The 15,844-nt window shown below is 37.5% G+C and overlaps 1 protein-coding gene across 1 annotated transcript in view; it reads left to right on the forward strand.

Moving 5' to 3' along the window:
* Positions 1–1,202: 1,202 nt before the first annotated feature.
* LOC141362422 (neurturin-like) overlaps positions 1,203–15,844 on the forward strand; it is a 38,797-nt gene continuing 24,155 nt past the window's right edge. Inside the window, exons 1-2 of the mRNA XM_073864472.1 lie at positions 1,203–1,462; positions 2,412–2,840. The gene's annotated coding sequence lies outside the window, so the exon portion shown is untranslated. The remainder of the gene's footprint in view (positions 1,463–2,411; positions 2,841–15,844) is intronic.

The raw sequence follows: 15,844 nt of genomic DNA on the forward strand, positions 1-15,844 counted from the left end.
TTTAGGTTAAAAGATCTTACCACAGTAAGGCGCTATTTATTTTTACAACAATGGTAAATTTTAAAGAACGTTCTGTATAAGATATTTTTAGGTTATTTAAAAAAGAACCATCCTGCAATGTAATAGAAACGTTATTTTAGGTTATTTTAAAAATAACCACCCTGCAATGTTATGGGAATGTTATTTTATGGTTCCAAAAAATAACTATAAGAGAAAGTTATGTATAAGTTATTTTTAGGTTATTTAAAAATAACCATCCTGCAATGTTATGGGACGTTATTTTATGGTTGCAAAAATAACCATTAAAGAACGTTCTGTATAAGTTATTTTAGGTTATTTAAAAATAACCATCCTGCAACGTTATTTTATGGTTGCAAAAAAAAAACCATTGGAGAAAGTTATATATAAGTTATTTTTAGGTTATTTAAAAATAACCATCCTGCAATGTTATGGGAACGTTATTTTATGGTTGCAAAAAATAACCATTAAAGAACGTTCTGTATAAGTTATTTTAGGTTATTTAAAAATAACCATCCTGCAACGTTATTTTATGGTTACAAAAAACCATTAGAGAACGTTATATATAAGTTATTTTTAGGTTATTTAAAAATAACCATCCTGCAACGTTATTGGAACGTTAAAAAAACCCTAAAAAGAACGTTCCCAGAACGTTATTATTTAGTTTCCAAAAAAAATAACCAAAAGATTACCAAAAACTAACGTTAGGGTAACATTCTGTGTTTGCTGGGAAGGAGTATTATCCAAATATTATTCGCATTATACTTGGGAGCATACACGTATTGAGGGGTTTCTGGGAGGTTTAAGTACATACCGCGTCATCTTCAAATAACCATTATGTTACTTGCATCAGGTGACCTGGAAATGTTTCCATTATAGTTTTGGGAAATACACCTTTTCTGAAAAACCATCTTGTGAAATCATAAAAACTTTTTTGCACTGGGAGATTTTGCACAAATGTTTCCATTGGCCGTATTTTTTATTTGCAATGTCAGTTTGTGCAATTTAAAGGATAATGGAAACTCAGCTACTCAAGGCCGCACAAACAGTCGCACACAATCTGTTGATTCAGTGTCTGCTCTGTACTGTAAGCAGTATGAATTGTCCCACACAGGTGTCACGTATTGGTTTTGAGCATCCTTATGTTCTGTCCAATAAGAAAGAGGAAGATCCAAGACTTTGATGCAAGTAATTATAGTCAACAGTAATCTGAGCCAGCCAGCGATCAGCATGCTGGCAGAGGAGGAGTCTGAATCCAGGGAGGAAAGATTGACAGGGAGCAAGGGGAGTTCTTCAAACGCACACCCTAAAACATACACACGCACACTCCTGCTCTCAAACATCGCTTTAAACACAGACAGGGATCTTACGTTTACAAGACTCCGGGCTGTATGAGGAAACCAAGCCTGGGTTTGGATAGACTGGAAGCTTCAAATGGCACATGGTAAGTGGACATGAAATAAGCTTAGTCTGTTTAAGTACCTTATCATTGTGATTTGAGATTTGAAAAAAAGTCAGCACACAGCTACTGTGTGGTTTAAAGTTTAAACAGAAATTTAAAATTGGGTCACAACTTTGGTTTATTTCTGAACCTCACATCAGGAGATGAGGGATGAGGTCTGGAAAGAATTAAGTCCTTTAAAGGTTCATCGTAGTAACAGGACACTAAAAATCATTGGCTCCACTCAACCCTACTGAGTTTCCTCGCTGTGTGACATCTAAGTAAGCATCCGAACTGAGTTTAAACTCATTAAAAAAGCTTTACAAAGACACCAACGCAAATAATCAGCCTTATCATAGAGATGTGTTCATAGAGATGTGTTTCATAGAGTGTCCCTTACGAAAATCAACCATGGTTTTACTACAACAAAAAACAAAAAAACATGGTTAAACCATGGTAACCACAAAATAACCATGATTTTGACAACCATGGTTTTGTTTAATAAAACCATGGTTTTGCTAATAGTAATCAATACACCAAAAAACCTGGTTACTACATTTTTACCAAAAAAACATGGTTACTTTTCATAAGGGGTGTTGCTAATCCAACGCTATCTCATGGCAATTCGTACTTATTTTACAAGGTGGTTAATTTGTATGACCACATTCGTAAATTATTGTAAGATTTGCCTTTGCCCCTTTGACGTTGGGGTTAGGTTTTGTTATTGTTGGTTTTATGATAATCATACATTTTTGCATTTGTATGAATTTACAGGTAAAATATGAATTCTCGTGAGATCAAGCTGGCTAATCTAACAACACAATCTAATAAGCATAAAATACAGAGCAAACATAAATATTGGTTAAAACAGTCCATTTCTTATTTAATCATTATATTTTGGAGCAAAACTCCACCTGCTGTCTGATTAACACGATGCTAAATTCTGTTTCAGATCTAAAATCCTAAAACCAGACTAGACCCAAGCAGGCCACCCTAAACTCGTTTATGTTCGACCGGAAAACCACAATCTGCTAGTTTTTGATTCACATAACCAACCATGCCAAAGGACGAGGACATTCTGAGTCCACCTCCGGAGTGGCCGGAAAACATTGAGATGTAAACATTTCAGGAACAAGTCATGATGAAACAGAGAATACTCCTATAGTACTTAACAGGCATACAAATAAATCCAGCCCATCCCTTCAGAACACAGAAGGCTCTTTCACCCGATTACATGGATATAACGTGTGGAAAGACAGCACGGGCTATTACCTCCAATTCTTCCTCTCCGCTCCCCATGAGGGATTTGCGCTCCCCTTCTGTTGCCTGAGGTCAACCGACGCAACGCCATCCTGATAAGTCTGGCTTAGCTGGCCACTTGGTAAGGACACAACTTTTTTGTTAGTGTAAGCTGCTACTACTTACAGTTACAGTACTTTAAGGCACTAATGTAAAGCAGACATCATTGCTCGCATAAAAAAATACTGTAGTATACTTTAGTATTTACTGTAGTAAACTGTTAGATAGTGTTTTTATACTTAAATAAAATTGTAAGTATACTCTGTACTACAGTTTATCAATTTACTAAGTCATTCTGCAAAATACATTAACAAAGTTAGTAATTAGTATAATATGGTACAGTTTACTATAGGAAAAATAAAGTATACTACAGTAAACAGGCTGTTTCGTTAATTGAATCAAAATGTGGATGTTTCTGTATTTGTTTATTGTTTAAGTTGGGGAAAGTACGCTTTTTTCTTTTAGTGAGGGCTGACATCTCGATCAGATGTTATATTGCTTCATACTCAATAGACACGAACAGGAAATCCCTGTTTAGTGTATTTAACATTACACCACGACAAACCCCAGAATGAAGTCCCTTAAGAAACCTTAATACCCGTCTATGCTCTCAAGACAGCCAGGCCTTAAGGGTCCGCATACATCACTACAAGGTCCATTTAAGTTCAAGAAGCTTGACGGTGTCTTATTTTTATACACACTTTTTGGCAAGCAGATGCCTGTAGAGCTAAATATTGAGTTTTGAGGAATTGAATGTACACCTTTGTATGTTGTGTATGTAGGGTTAATTCTTATTTACCAGTGTGATACTGAGTATACTGTAAAATACCAACTAGTAGGGCTGCACAATTATTCGAAAAACAAATCGAGAGGTGAAACAATTACATAATCACCAAAAGCCCCAATGACAGCTGTCCATTTGTGCTTATTTCTGTGCATTTCAGCAATATGTTTGAGCACCAAATACAGCTCTGAATCCTTTAGCAGTGTGTTTTGGATTTTTACTAACTCCCATAATTATTTGCTATTGAAGGAATAGTCAATTTTCTTAAAAGAAAAATCCAGATAATTTACTCACCACCATGTCATCCAAAATGTTGATGTCTGTCTTTGTTCAGTCGAGAAGAAATTATGATTTTTGAGGAAAACATTGCAGGATTTTTCTCATTTTAATGGACTTTAATAGAGCCCAACATTTAATACTTAACTCAACACTTAACAGTTTTTTTCAACGGAGTTTGAAAGGACTATAAACGATCCCAAACGAGGCATAAGGGTCTTATCTAGCGAAACGATTGTCATTTTTGACAAGAAAAATAAAAAATATGCTCTTTTAAACCACAACTTTTCGTTTAGGTCCAGTCCAGCTCGACCTAACGTAAATGCGTAGTGACGTAGGGAGGTCACGTGTTACATATATAAAACGCACATTTGCTGACCATTGTAAACAATAAACTGACACAAAGACATTAATTAGTATCAGTTGACATACAACAACGTAGGAACGGTCCTCTTTCAACACACTTGTAAACACTGGGGCGGAGATTCGCGTTCGTCCTCTGTGACCTTTTGACGTCATGATGTATTGCGTGGGGTCACGCTGGCGCATCACGACTGGATCTAGACGAGAAGTTGTGGTTTAAAAGTGTATATTTTTTATTTTTATTGTCAAAAATGACAATCGTTTCGCTAGATAAGACCCTTATGCCTCGTTTGGGATTGTTTATTGTCCTTTGAAACTCCGTTGAAAAAAACTGTTAAGTTTTAAGTGTTAAATGTTGGGCTCTATTAAAGTCCATTAAAATGAGAAAAATCCTGCAATGTTTTCCTCAAAAAACATAATTTCTTCTCGACTTAACAAAGATAGACATCAACATTTTGGATGACATGGTGGTGAGTAAATTATCTGGATTTTTCTTTTAAGAAAATTGAATATTCCTTTAACATTTTATTACTTAGTTTTGGATGTATTTGGATGAATTGACCATGCAGCTGCTTTAAAAAGTTAAAACATTTCAAAACTTATAAGCTATTAATCGGCAATAATAAATGCATTTACAACACCCATGGCGAATAATTAACAATTATGATTTGTCATAATCGTGTGGCCCTGACGACTAAGATTAATTATTTTTTATCAACTCGTCTTTAATGTAGTTGGTGTATGGTAACTAAACAGTAACGATGACCTAATCACAGGTAATTTGGTGCAATTCGGAGGTATGGCAGGTTAAGCTTATATTCACTTGAGCCTTTCAACTCCAGTTACCTGGGATTCAATCAGGCTTAGTTCACAAGGAAGACAAAGGTCACAGTAAAATCGATGCTCTCACCCAAACTCACTTCAATGACCTCAGGGCTTTAAATGCAACCGCAGGTGCAGCATCATCCACACAAAACACCACACATGCGCTTTGACACATTTTGTTCAAATAGATGAGCTTCAATTGTTGGCTTTGTTTCATTATCTGTCCTGCTACGACATGCTCGAAGAAAGCTGCGCTGCAATATGTCTGTCCCTAATCGTGCACTTGTTGGGTTGTTTCAACCCATGGTTGGGTCAAATATAGCCAAATCCATCCAGTAGGTTTAACCTAACCTATGCTGGGTTGTTTCAACCCATGGTTGGGTCAAATATGGTCAAATCCATCCAATGCCAACCATTTACCCACATGCTCAGAGAAATGTACCCTCAACTATGCCAGTCTCTAATAGTGCCCTTGCTGGGTTTTTTATATGGTTGGGGAAAATATGCCCAAATCCATCCAGTGGGTTTAAACTAACCCATGCTGTGTTGTTTTAATCCAGAAAACGTTGAGTTTGTTGTTAATTCAGACAGTTTTGCATGTTGGAGATGCTGGGTTATTTCAACCCATGGCTGGGTCAAATATGGAAATTTTTGGTGGTTAGGTTTGCCCATATTTTACCCAGCCATGGGTTGAAATAACCCAGTATCTCCGACATGCAAACTGTCCGAATTGACAACAAACTCAACATTTTTACAAATAAAAGCAAAATCTTTCTTTTATCTCCTTGGATCCAATTCCAGACTGTGAAATTACGCAACGCAACAGATTTATGGTTTACAAATGTATTAAATCAATTTATGATAACAAACAACATAACTGTTATCCAGCAAAACAACTTTGCAAGTTATAAATTATGTTTACATCGTTAAAACAGTGTTGCAGTACAGGATGATATAAATAAAGGTCATGTCCTTGTCGACTATCAATCATACGATGCACATGCGCACGTCCCTCCATCGTACATCTGGAGTTTTATGCCTGTCAGATGTTTAAGGCTTCCCCTACATACGACACATTTTTACTGCCAGCCACGAAGAAAAGGGGAGAGAGACGACAGGAAATCCACTCCAGTGTTCACAGAGCGGGTGAGATGTCTGTACTAACCTTGGAAAGGTAGTTACTCTATGATGATGCTATCAAATTCCTGCCTCAACGGGTCCACAAATCAAACTCTTCAACTAAACTGTCCATTTCATGGCTTTAAAGATACAGGCCAGGCCAGATTATGTGAAAATAGCAAAACCTTAGGAATGTGACACTGGTAAAAAAAAATGCTTCGTCTGTATCTTCATGCACTTCCATTGTGCGTCACAGAATCAAAAACATAGTTTCATTTTACAGTGACGAAAGAGAATCTGGCTTTATTAAACTGTATTCTAATGAGACTATGTTAGTGTTGGCAGCTAAAGTCATTTTTAAGTGATTTCTGTTTTCTACATAAAATCATCCTACGTAATGTAAAGAACACTCTAAAAATAGCTGGGTTCATTTTAAAGGTGCAGTGTGTAATTTTTAGAAGGATCTCTTGACAGAAATGCAAAATAATATACAAAACTATATTATCAGGTGTGTATAAAGACCTTTTTATAATGCACCGTTATGTTTTTATTACCTAAGAATGAGACATTTTTATCTACATACACTGAGGGTCCCCTTACATGGAAGTCGCCATTTTGTGCCGCCATGTTTCTACAGAAGCCCTTAACGGACAAACTTTTTTACTAAGTTGTCTCCGACGATGACATGTTTTTTACGGTGGTGGCTACCGTAGCTTCTCTATGCGTTTCAAAAGCGAGGGGTGAGCAGTGGACTTAGCCATTGGTTGCAATTCACAACCTCACCACTAGATGCTGCTAAAATTGACACACTGCACCTTTAAGCCATGTTGGGTAAATATTGGACAGAACACACCGCTGGGTTAAAAATGACCCAATGTTGGGTTGTTTTTATGCAACCATGGGTTATAATAACCTAGCATTTGGGTTAAAACAACCCAGTGCTAGGTCAATTTTAACCCAGCGATGTGTTCTGTCCAATATTTACCCAACATGGCTTAAATAACCCAGCCATTTTTAGAATGAACATAGTAAGGTTATGCCAAAGATTGAAATTAATGTAAAATCAATTAGTGACAGCAAACTTTGATGTCATGAGACATAGGAAAAAAGGTTTAAGCCCCAAAAGGAGTAAACCAAGGCCCTAACCTCATCTTAAACATCGAGAGTAGACCAAAACATTAAATATTAAAAAGACCAAAGTTTCTGATTTTTTTTTTGGGGGGGGGGCATGTCTGGGAAACTTTCCATGGAAATTACATGGGAATATATGGAAATTGTGGCACACATATGATATTAAATCAGATGTAAAGAACGCTAATTTTTGTATGTAATACAGTTTGTATAAATTACCCCAAAAGTACAAAAAATGTCCTTAAATTTCTTAAGACTCCAACTTGGAATATTTCCTAAATTCCCAAGCTTTGCAAACCTCCCCTTAATATCTATTGTGGTTACGACCCTCGAGTAAACTAGAAGCTATCACAATTGTGACCTTCTCCAACACTTTGTCTAATTGTTGACGCATCACTTGTATACATTGAGATGTTTGAAAATTGTCTTACAGATGCTGGCAGCTACAATGTTTATGTTTCATCTGCAAACAGACATGTACTGTATAGTTTAGCATAGGGGTGGGCGATAAACCATTAGGTATGATAAAATAGTAGGAATTTGTCAACTGGTAGAGATTTTGGACTATTGGGCCCTATTTTAACGATCTGAAATGCAAGTGCGAAGCGTAAAGCGCAAGTGACTTTGTGGGCGGATCTTGGGCGCTGTTGCTATTTTCCCGGCGGTAGAAATAACTCTTGCGCCATGGCACAAATCAATAAGGGGTTGGTCTGAAGTAGGTTCATTATTCATAGGTGTGGTTTGGGCGTAACGTCAAATAAACCAATCAGAACGCTATCCAACATTCCCTTTAAACGCAAGGGCGCAAGTTCCATGGCGGGTTGCTATTATTATGACGGATTTACCAGGCGCACGCCAGGAGCGGTTCACAGCCGAGGAGACCGACGTTCTTGTAAGAGCAGTCAAAGACAGAGAAGTTGTTTTGTATGGGGATGGGAGAAACCCGCCCAAATCAGCGTCGGTTAAACAGGCGTGAGAGGAAATAGCCATAATTGTCTCATCAGCTGGCATCCGCTACAATGATATCAGGAGACGGGGGAATCCCAAGCTTGCCAGCATAAATCGGGCACGCCGTGTAACGGGAGGTGGATCTGCCTCTACACATGACCTGACACCAGCAGAGGACATCGCTGCGTCCACCCTCACCGCTGAAAGGGTTTGGGGCTTTGAAATCGGACCCAAGAAACGCAAGCAAGGTCCAACCCCAAAGTACACTTACAAATCAAGTTCATATACATTAAGGTTTCTTGTGAAAACATTTGAATTATTATTTACATAAAATAAACTTAATACAGCCACACAACAAACTTATGAAAATATTTTAATCGTTATTTGCATGAGAATTTTTTAAACGCAGCCACACAATAAATAAAAACTATCACCACAATGCTCACCACTATGATTTCCCTTATCTCATGTGTTAATATTTTTTATTGTAACAATTTATGATTTGCAAAAATAACTGTTGCATCTGTGTAGATTAGATAAGCAAAATGTGTGCGCGTTGTGAACGATATACAATTTGGTCAAGCATGCGCCCTTTAAAAATAGCATAATGAACTACGCGCCACTGACTTTAGACTGGTTTTTTTTTCTTAGTAGCGCAATTGTTTTTTGAAACTGCAAAGTAGCATTAGGGATGGTTTGCGCCGGAACACGCCTCCTTTTTTGCGCTGAACCGCCCAGGGAGCGCAAGTTCATTCCCTAGTTTGCCGACGTGCGTCTGTGGAGGGAGAAACCCGCTGTGCGCCAGTGCAAAATACGAAATGATACATGCGTCACTGACAAAGTCAATTGCGCTGGGTGCAAGATAGGGCCCATTGTCTTTATCGCGACTACACGCCCACGTCATGTTGGTGTGTGCGTGGTCACAAAAACGTAACATTTGTAAACGTATTTAATCCATTGAAACACAAACAATAGTGCTTAATGCCTGCGCTGTTTCTGTGTGAGAGGAGCGTGAATCCTCTGCTCATTGAGCTTGTGAGTATTTTTCCGCTGTATTGGACTTAAATACACACATGCGTCCAAATTCCCGTCTTTGCAACTTTCATAAACACGGCCATTAAGGTCTTAAGAGAAAGTAAACAGCTGAAAAAAGAAATGCATGTGTAACAGTGTATTGGATCCGGACTTGGGTCTTAAATTATGTATATAAATTTATTATCCTTATTTCATCAATGACTGTTTGTCTTTAGTGAGCTTGAGTTATGTTTGGTTTTTTGTTTTTATGCTTGTTTAAGTTTTTTGTGAGAATTATGAAAATTCAATGGCATACAAATATAAAAACCGTATTAAAATAAAACTCTACCATGATACATATGGTTATCATGATATAAAAGAAATCTAATTGTGATATTAGATTTTGGTCATACAGTATCACCCACCCCCAGTTTAGCATAACGCAACCAGTGGTTATAATGTCAGAGCTATAGTCAGATTTACACACTTTCACAGGTTCAGTATGTAACAGCTGTTACATTTCATGAATAGCGTCCACACATGCGTTGGCCAACCTCCAAACACACAAACTAAATGCCATTTACAGCTGTTGACTCACACATCAGTATGTGATTTCTGAGTACAGATGCTAATGGAGTTAGTCAAATGTTTACAAAGCAATTTGAAAATGAGCCTGAATGTGTGTTTGGTTTACATTCAATATTTAGGGGTCTATGGATGATGGGATGTCATGATACTTAGTATGCTAACCAGTTATTTACCTCGATGTTTCTCATAAAATTGCTTTAAAGAAAACAAAATAGAAACAAATGAGACAATTGTTAAAATGCATTAAGAATATGGAGCTGTAAGAAATCTGTAGTATCATGATGATATTTGCATTCATGTAAAAATATTAACTTAACAGCAGACCTGGAAAATCTGAGCTTAGTCTCTGACATCATAGAGATCTGATTTGAAACTTTAAAAGAGGCATTGGTGAGATTTTTGGGTCTTTCTATATGAAATATTCGCGACACAGGAGAGACTTCCATGAGTTTACATTTGCTCTACACTCACCTAAAGGATTATTAGGAACACCATACAAATAATGTGTTTGACCCCCTTTTGCCTTCAGAACTGCCTTAATTCTACGTGGCATTGATTCAATAAGGTGCTGAAAGCATTATTTAGAAATGTTGGCCTATATTGATAGGATAGCATCTTGCAGTTGATGGAGATTTGTGGGATGCACATCCAGGGCATGAAGCTCTCGTTCCACCACATCCCAAAGATGCTCTATTAGGTTGAGATTTGGTGACTGTGGAGGCCATTTTAGTACAGTGCACTCATTGTCATGTTCAAGAAACCAATTTGAAAGATTCAAGCTTTGTGACATGGTGCATTATCATGCTGGAAGTTGCCATCAGAGGATGGGTACATGGTGGTCATAAAGGGATGGACATGATCAGAAACAATGCTCAGGTAGGCCGTGGCATTTAAACAATAGAGACAGAGCGCCGTTATGCAAATTTGAAAACCACGCCCACCGGGGGGGAAATCAATCCAACCGTCTCCATTGACTTTGTATTGCGAGAAGCCGCCTCCTTGTCATTTCTGGCTTATAACAAAAAACTGAATAATGCCTAAAAGCTGCTGTGTGACAATATGTACAGCTAACAAGCCAAAGAACCCAGAAATAAGTTTTTATAAGCTGTCGAGCCGTAAAACCCAGTCTTTAAGGACAATAAAGTGGATCGCCGACTACGTTTCCCCCTAGCGGACGCAGTTCTACTAATAGAAGTACTATGAAAAGTTGCCTGTATCCATTTTTGTGTCTTTAAACGCTCGTTTTTTGGGGTCGACAGCTTATAAAAACTTATTTACAGATTAAACTTAAAAACAGAATAATACCTAAAAGCTGCTGTGTGACAAGGTGTACATCTAACACGCCAAAAAAATAAATAAATAATTTTTTATAAGCTGTCGACTTCAAAAAACGAGCGTTTAGACACAGAAATGGAAACAGGCAACTTTTCATAGTACTCCTATTAGTAAAACTGCGTCCAATAGGGGGAAACGTAATCGGCGATCCACTTTATTCTCCTTAAAGACTGGGTTTTACGGCTCGACAGCTTATAAAAACTTATTTCTGTGTTCTTTGGCTTGTTAGCTGTACATATTGTCCCAAAGCAGCTTTTAGGCATTATTCAGTTTTTTGTTATAAGCCAGAAATGACAAGGAGGCGGCCTTTTGCAATACAAAGTCAATGGAGACTGTTGGATCGCTTTCCCCCCCGGTGGGCGTGGTTTTCAGGTTGTGACGCGCTGCGCTCTGTCTCTATGCCCAATTGGCACTAAGCGGCCTAAAGTGCGCCAAGAAAACACCCCCCACACCATTATACCATTGCATTAATGAGAAATTGATCAGGTGTTTCTAATAATCCTTTAGGTGAGTGTAATCTTAGTGATGTTTAAACAAAATAATCACTGTAAAAAGTGAAAGTTTTATATAAAAAAAACTTAAAAAAAAATTTGATGGGGAAAATGTAGGTTAACAAAACTTAATTAAATGCTTTAATTGACATAATAAAGAGATTTTATCTGTGATTTGTCAGAGATTAGATACCAAACAAACTAATGATGGAGTTATTACAATAATTGTAGTAAACTACTTTAGCAACTACAATCTAATAAAATTATACTGTGTTAATTGTATGTATAGCATAACCTGCATTATAACACAATGCGTTAGTTGCCATGGAAGCTGTTTATCCCTACAAACACACAAATCTAATGGTCGAAGGTGTGGCATCATTCATTTAAGGTTAAAGTAAGTTAAATAACATGTACATATCTGATCTTTACATTAGATCATGAACATTTTGTATGCGGTCCATTCATAAAGACACGTCAGTTTTTTCATGTTTTGTTATATACAGATCAGCTATTAATACCAAACTTTAATTAACTTTCAGTGAATCTGTGGGATTATATTTAAATAAAGCACAGCTTACTGTACGTCCAGAAACTACCACACCCAGGGATCAAAATGCACAACACTGCCTACTACACTGGAACTAAACGGCACAGTGACACACAAATTAAAGGGGGGGGGGGGGGGGTAACGGAAGTTCATGCATTCTGAATTATTTACACAGTTTAAGAGTTGGTTTCCTCATGATAAACATAGGCAAAGTGTCAAAAAAGCAGTTGGACGTGTTACAGAGTATATGCCGAATGCAAAATTCTTAAAGTTTTTTTGAATACGGGTCCAGCTGACGTATCAGGGGTAAGCTATACGGATCATTTCTTTTTATGGGCACTTCCCCTGGAGAAGCATGCCTACACGTCAATCAGCGGGAGAAGGAGAAACGAGGATGCTAAAAGTCACAGGCAGGCATCACTTCATGTGGCAGCTTTGTTTTATATTAAGACTCAACAATGGCACAGAATAATGCTGCGTTTACACCAACCGCGTTTCAGGCGTCAAAATCGCATCGTGACTGCTCACGGACAATATCAAGTGTTCCTACATGTTGAATGAGGGACTCTGGGCGGGGCTGCCGCCACAGCAGCAAGCAGGCTCCTGATTGGATAACGTGGCGCGAAATTACGCCAAAGTTAAAATTTTTCCACTCGGGTGTCAGCCGCCAATTCGCATCAAACACAAAATGCACAAACTAGATGCGCAAATGAGGGGAAACGCGTCTTCCGCGCCAAAGCCTCATCTGCTCTACGAGACCTCCAGACACGCCTCAGCGCGTCTTCACATTGACTTAACATTGAAATACACACTCTACTGCGGCTGGTGTAAACGAAGCATAAGAAGTGTGTTTTTGGATGTAAGGAGAAGTAAGCCAGAATTATGGAAACAATGGATATAGTTTGTTTATCCGGGGTAGCAACAGAGTTTTGCATGTGTTTGTTTAAAGGAATAGTCTACTCATTTTCAATACTAAAATATGTTATTACCTTAACTAAGAATTGTTGATACATCCCTCTATCATCTGTGTGCGTGCACGTAAGCGCTGGAGCGCGCTGCGACGCTTCGATAGCATTTAGCTTAGCCCCATTCATTCAATTGTACCATTTAGAGATAAAGTTAGAAGTGACCAAACACATCAACGTTTTTCCTATTTAAGACGAGTAGTTATACGAGCAAGTTTGGTGGTACAAAATAAAACGTAGCGCTTTTCTAAGCGGATTTAAAAGAGGAACTATATTTTATGGCGTAATAGCAAGTGTTACTGCGCCGAGTCGAAGTACTCCCAAAAGTGCTATTACGCCATAAAATATAGTTCCTCTTTTAAATCCGCTTAGAAAAGCGCTACGTTTTATTTTGTACCACCAAACTTGCTCGTATAACTACTCGTCTTAAATAGGAAAAACGTTGATGTGTTTGGTCACTTCTAACTTTATCTCTAAATGGTACAATTGAATGAATGGGGCTAAGCTAAATGCTATCGAAGCGTTGCAGCGCGCTCCAGCGCTTACGTGCACGCACACAGATGATAGAGGGATGTATCAACAGTTCTTAGTTAAGGTAATAACATATTTTAATATTGAAAATCAGTTGACTATTCCTTTAACACTGAAAAGTCCTAGCCGGGTCATGAGTTGCATGGGGTAAGACTTCTGTGTTATGTTGTAATTCGGCACCTATGCATATAATGTAAATGGTATGAACATGTAGTAAATCATAAGTTATCCAGTGTTGAATAGAGTTGCATGACTCGTGACTCGCTCCTCCTGCAGCTCGTGACTCGTCCTTCCGAATGTTTCTCTGCGTTATCGGAAAGAATCTCTAGAGCTAATCTGTCTTTTATAAATCTGATAAAACTAAAGACTCTTTGGAGATATGAAGGATTTAATACTACTCTGTACAGGATGCTTGTGTATAGATTCCAAGCATGGTTAAGAATGGTTGTGTATAGATTCTATATCATGTATTGTTGTGTGCATATACAGAAGATGGTTTTGTATCCACCTTATTATGGTGTAAGACTTCCGGTGAGCCACTAAAACTAATGGTAGTTGTATTGCGAGGGACACTAGTGTGCTGTTTTGACTGCCTTTTTAATGTTTATTATGAAATCCAAAAAGACTGCATCATTTGTGCAGTTAGAGGTTGCCATAATAGTTAGTACAAACAGAGTAAATCTCTACAAAACATTTGTTTTGACCATAACCCACACACCAGAGCTGAATGTGGTGCACACGCACCCATGGTCATATCCACACATCCATCCAGTAAAACCTTTCATAGAAACAAACAATAAATACAATAATTGTTCAAAAACAACTAATATTATACTGATGAAAATATGCTGATTTATTTATTTTGCTATTATATATTATAACGAAAATGTTTTTTTCCCAAAGCAGATTACAGAATAGAATATATGCAACACAAACTGCTTATTAGTTAATGTTTTTAATAGTTCTTAATGTGCTTGCCGTACTTTAAGTTTTAAATGAAAAAGCAAGTCACTTCCTAAATTACTTGTCCATGTCTTCCTCTAGTGCATAAGAAGCGAAAAACAATACTGAATACATGTAATAGTTTAATATGTTATATGGTTTGAACAAATAACTCAAATAATGTGTTGATACTGCTGCTGACTGTCAGGAGGAAGCGCCACATTCACATCTTGATGTGTTAAGATTGAAACTCAAACTTTATAACAGTCATTTAAAAAATGCTGTTTACAAAAACTCACTCCTGCGAGACAGTTGGGACATTTTAAACATACGCATGAAAAAGGTAAAAACTCGAATTCTTGGATTTTTCGTGTACAAACTCTGACTGACTTCCCCACTGCACAGGTACAGGTATGACTCTGTACTTTTATAGTTGCGAATCCAAGACCCGTCAACTCAGAGCAACAACACGAATAATCAAATATATATTTATTTGAGATATCAGGCCACTTCTTTATTTCATCATCACACTGGGTTAAACATGACGGGTGTAGTAAATTTTTTCCATAATGGTTTTTAATCATGTTTTGTGCCTGCTCCTAGGACATTGTGTTCTACCGGATGGCTATTGAAACGAAAGTCTCGCACAACAAAAAGAAAATATGTCACACCATGTTCGAAAATAAGGTGGCTGTATGGTAGATTCTATTTTAAACATGGTTATGAATGGTATGTCTATAGATTGTACATCAGAAATGACCATAGATTCTGTTTTATGTACGGCGGTGTGTGTGATAGAGATTGTATATCATAGCTTGGTGCTTATACTGCAGATTTTTATATCATAGCTGTGTGCATATACAGTACATTCTATATCAAACCTGCTTGTCTGCATATATGGTAGATTCTATAAAAATGGTTATGTATAGCAGTGGTTCTCAAACCCCTCTTGTGTACGGCGCATACCTTCGTGGCCCCCCAAAAAAAAATTATGACAAAAACTGTTCTAAAACTCAACTTTTAATTAAACAAAACATATTAAATGATAGAAAGTAGTGCTGATGGTTAGTAGCCTAATTTCTATAGGTTTAATTGCACAGAATTCATGATAAATTAATTTATTTGATAAAATGTCATAAAACTGGGGCCCCCCTGGCACCATGTTGCGGCCCCCCTTTTTGAGAACCACTGATGTATAGATTCTGTATTGTGCATGGCTATGTG

This window comes from Misgurnus anguillicaudatus, unplaced genomic scaffold (genome assembly GCF_027580225.2).
Source record: "Misgurnus anguillicaudatus unplaced genomic scaffold, ASM2758022v2 HiC_scaffold_26, whole genome shotgun sequence".
Lineage (NCBI taxonomy): Eukaryota > Metazoa > Chordata > Actinopteri > Cypriniformes > Cobitidae > Misgurnus > Misgurnus anguillicaudatus.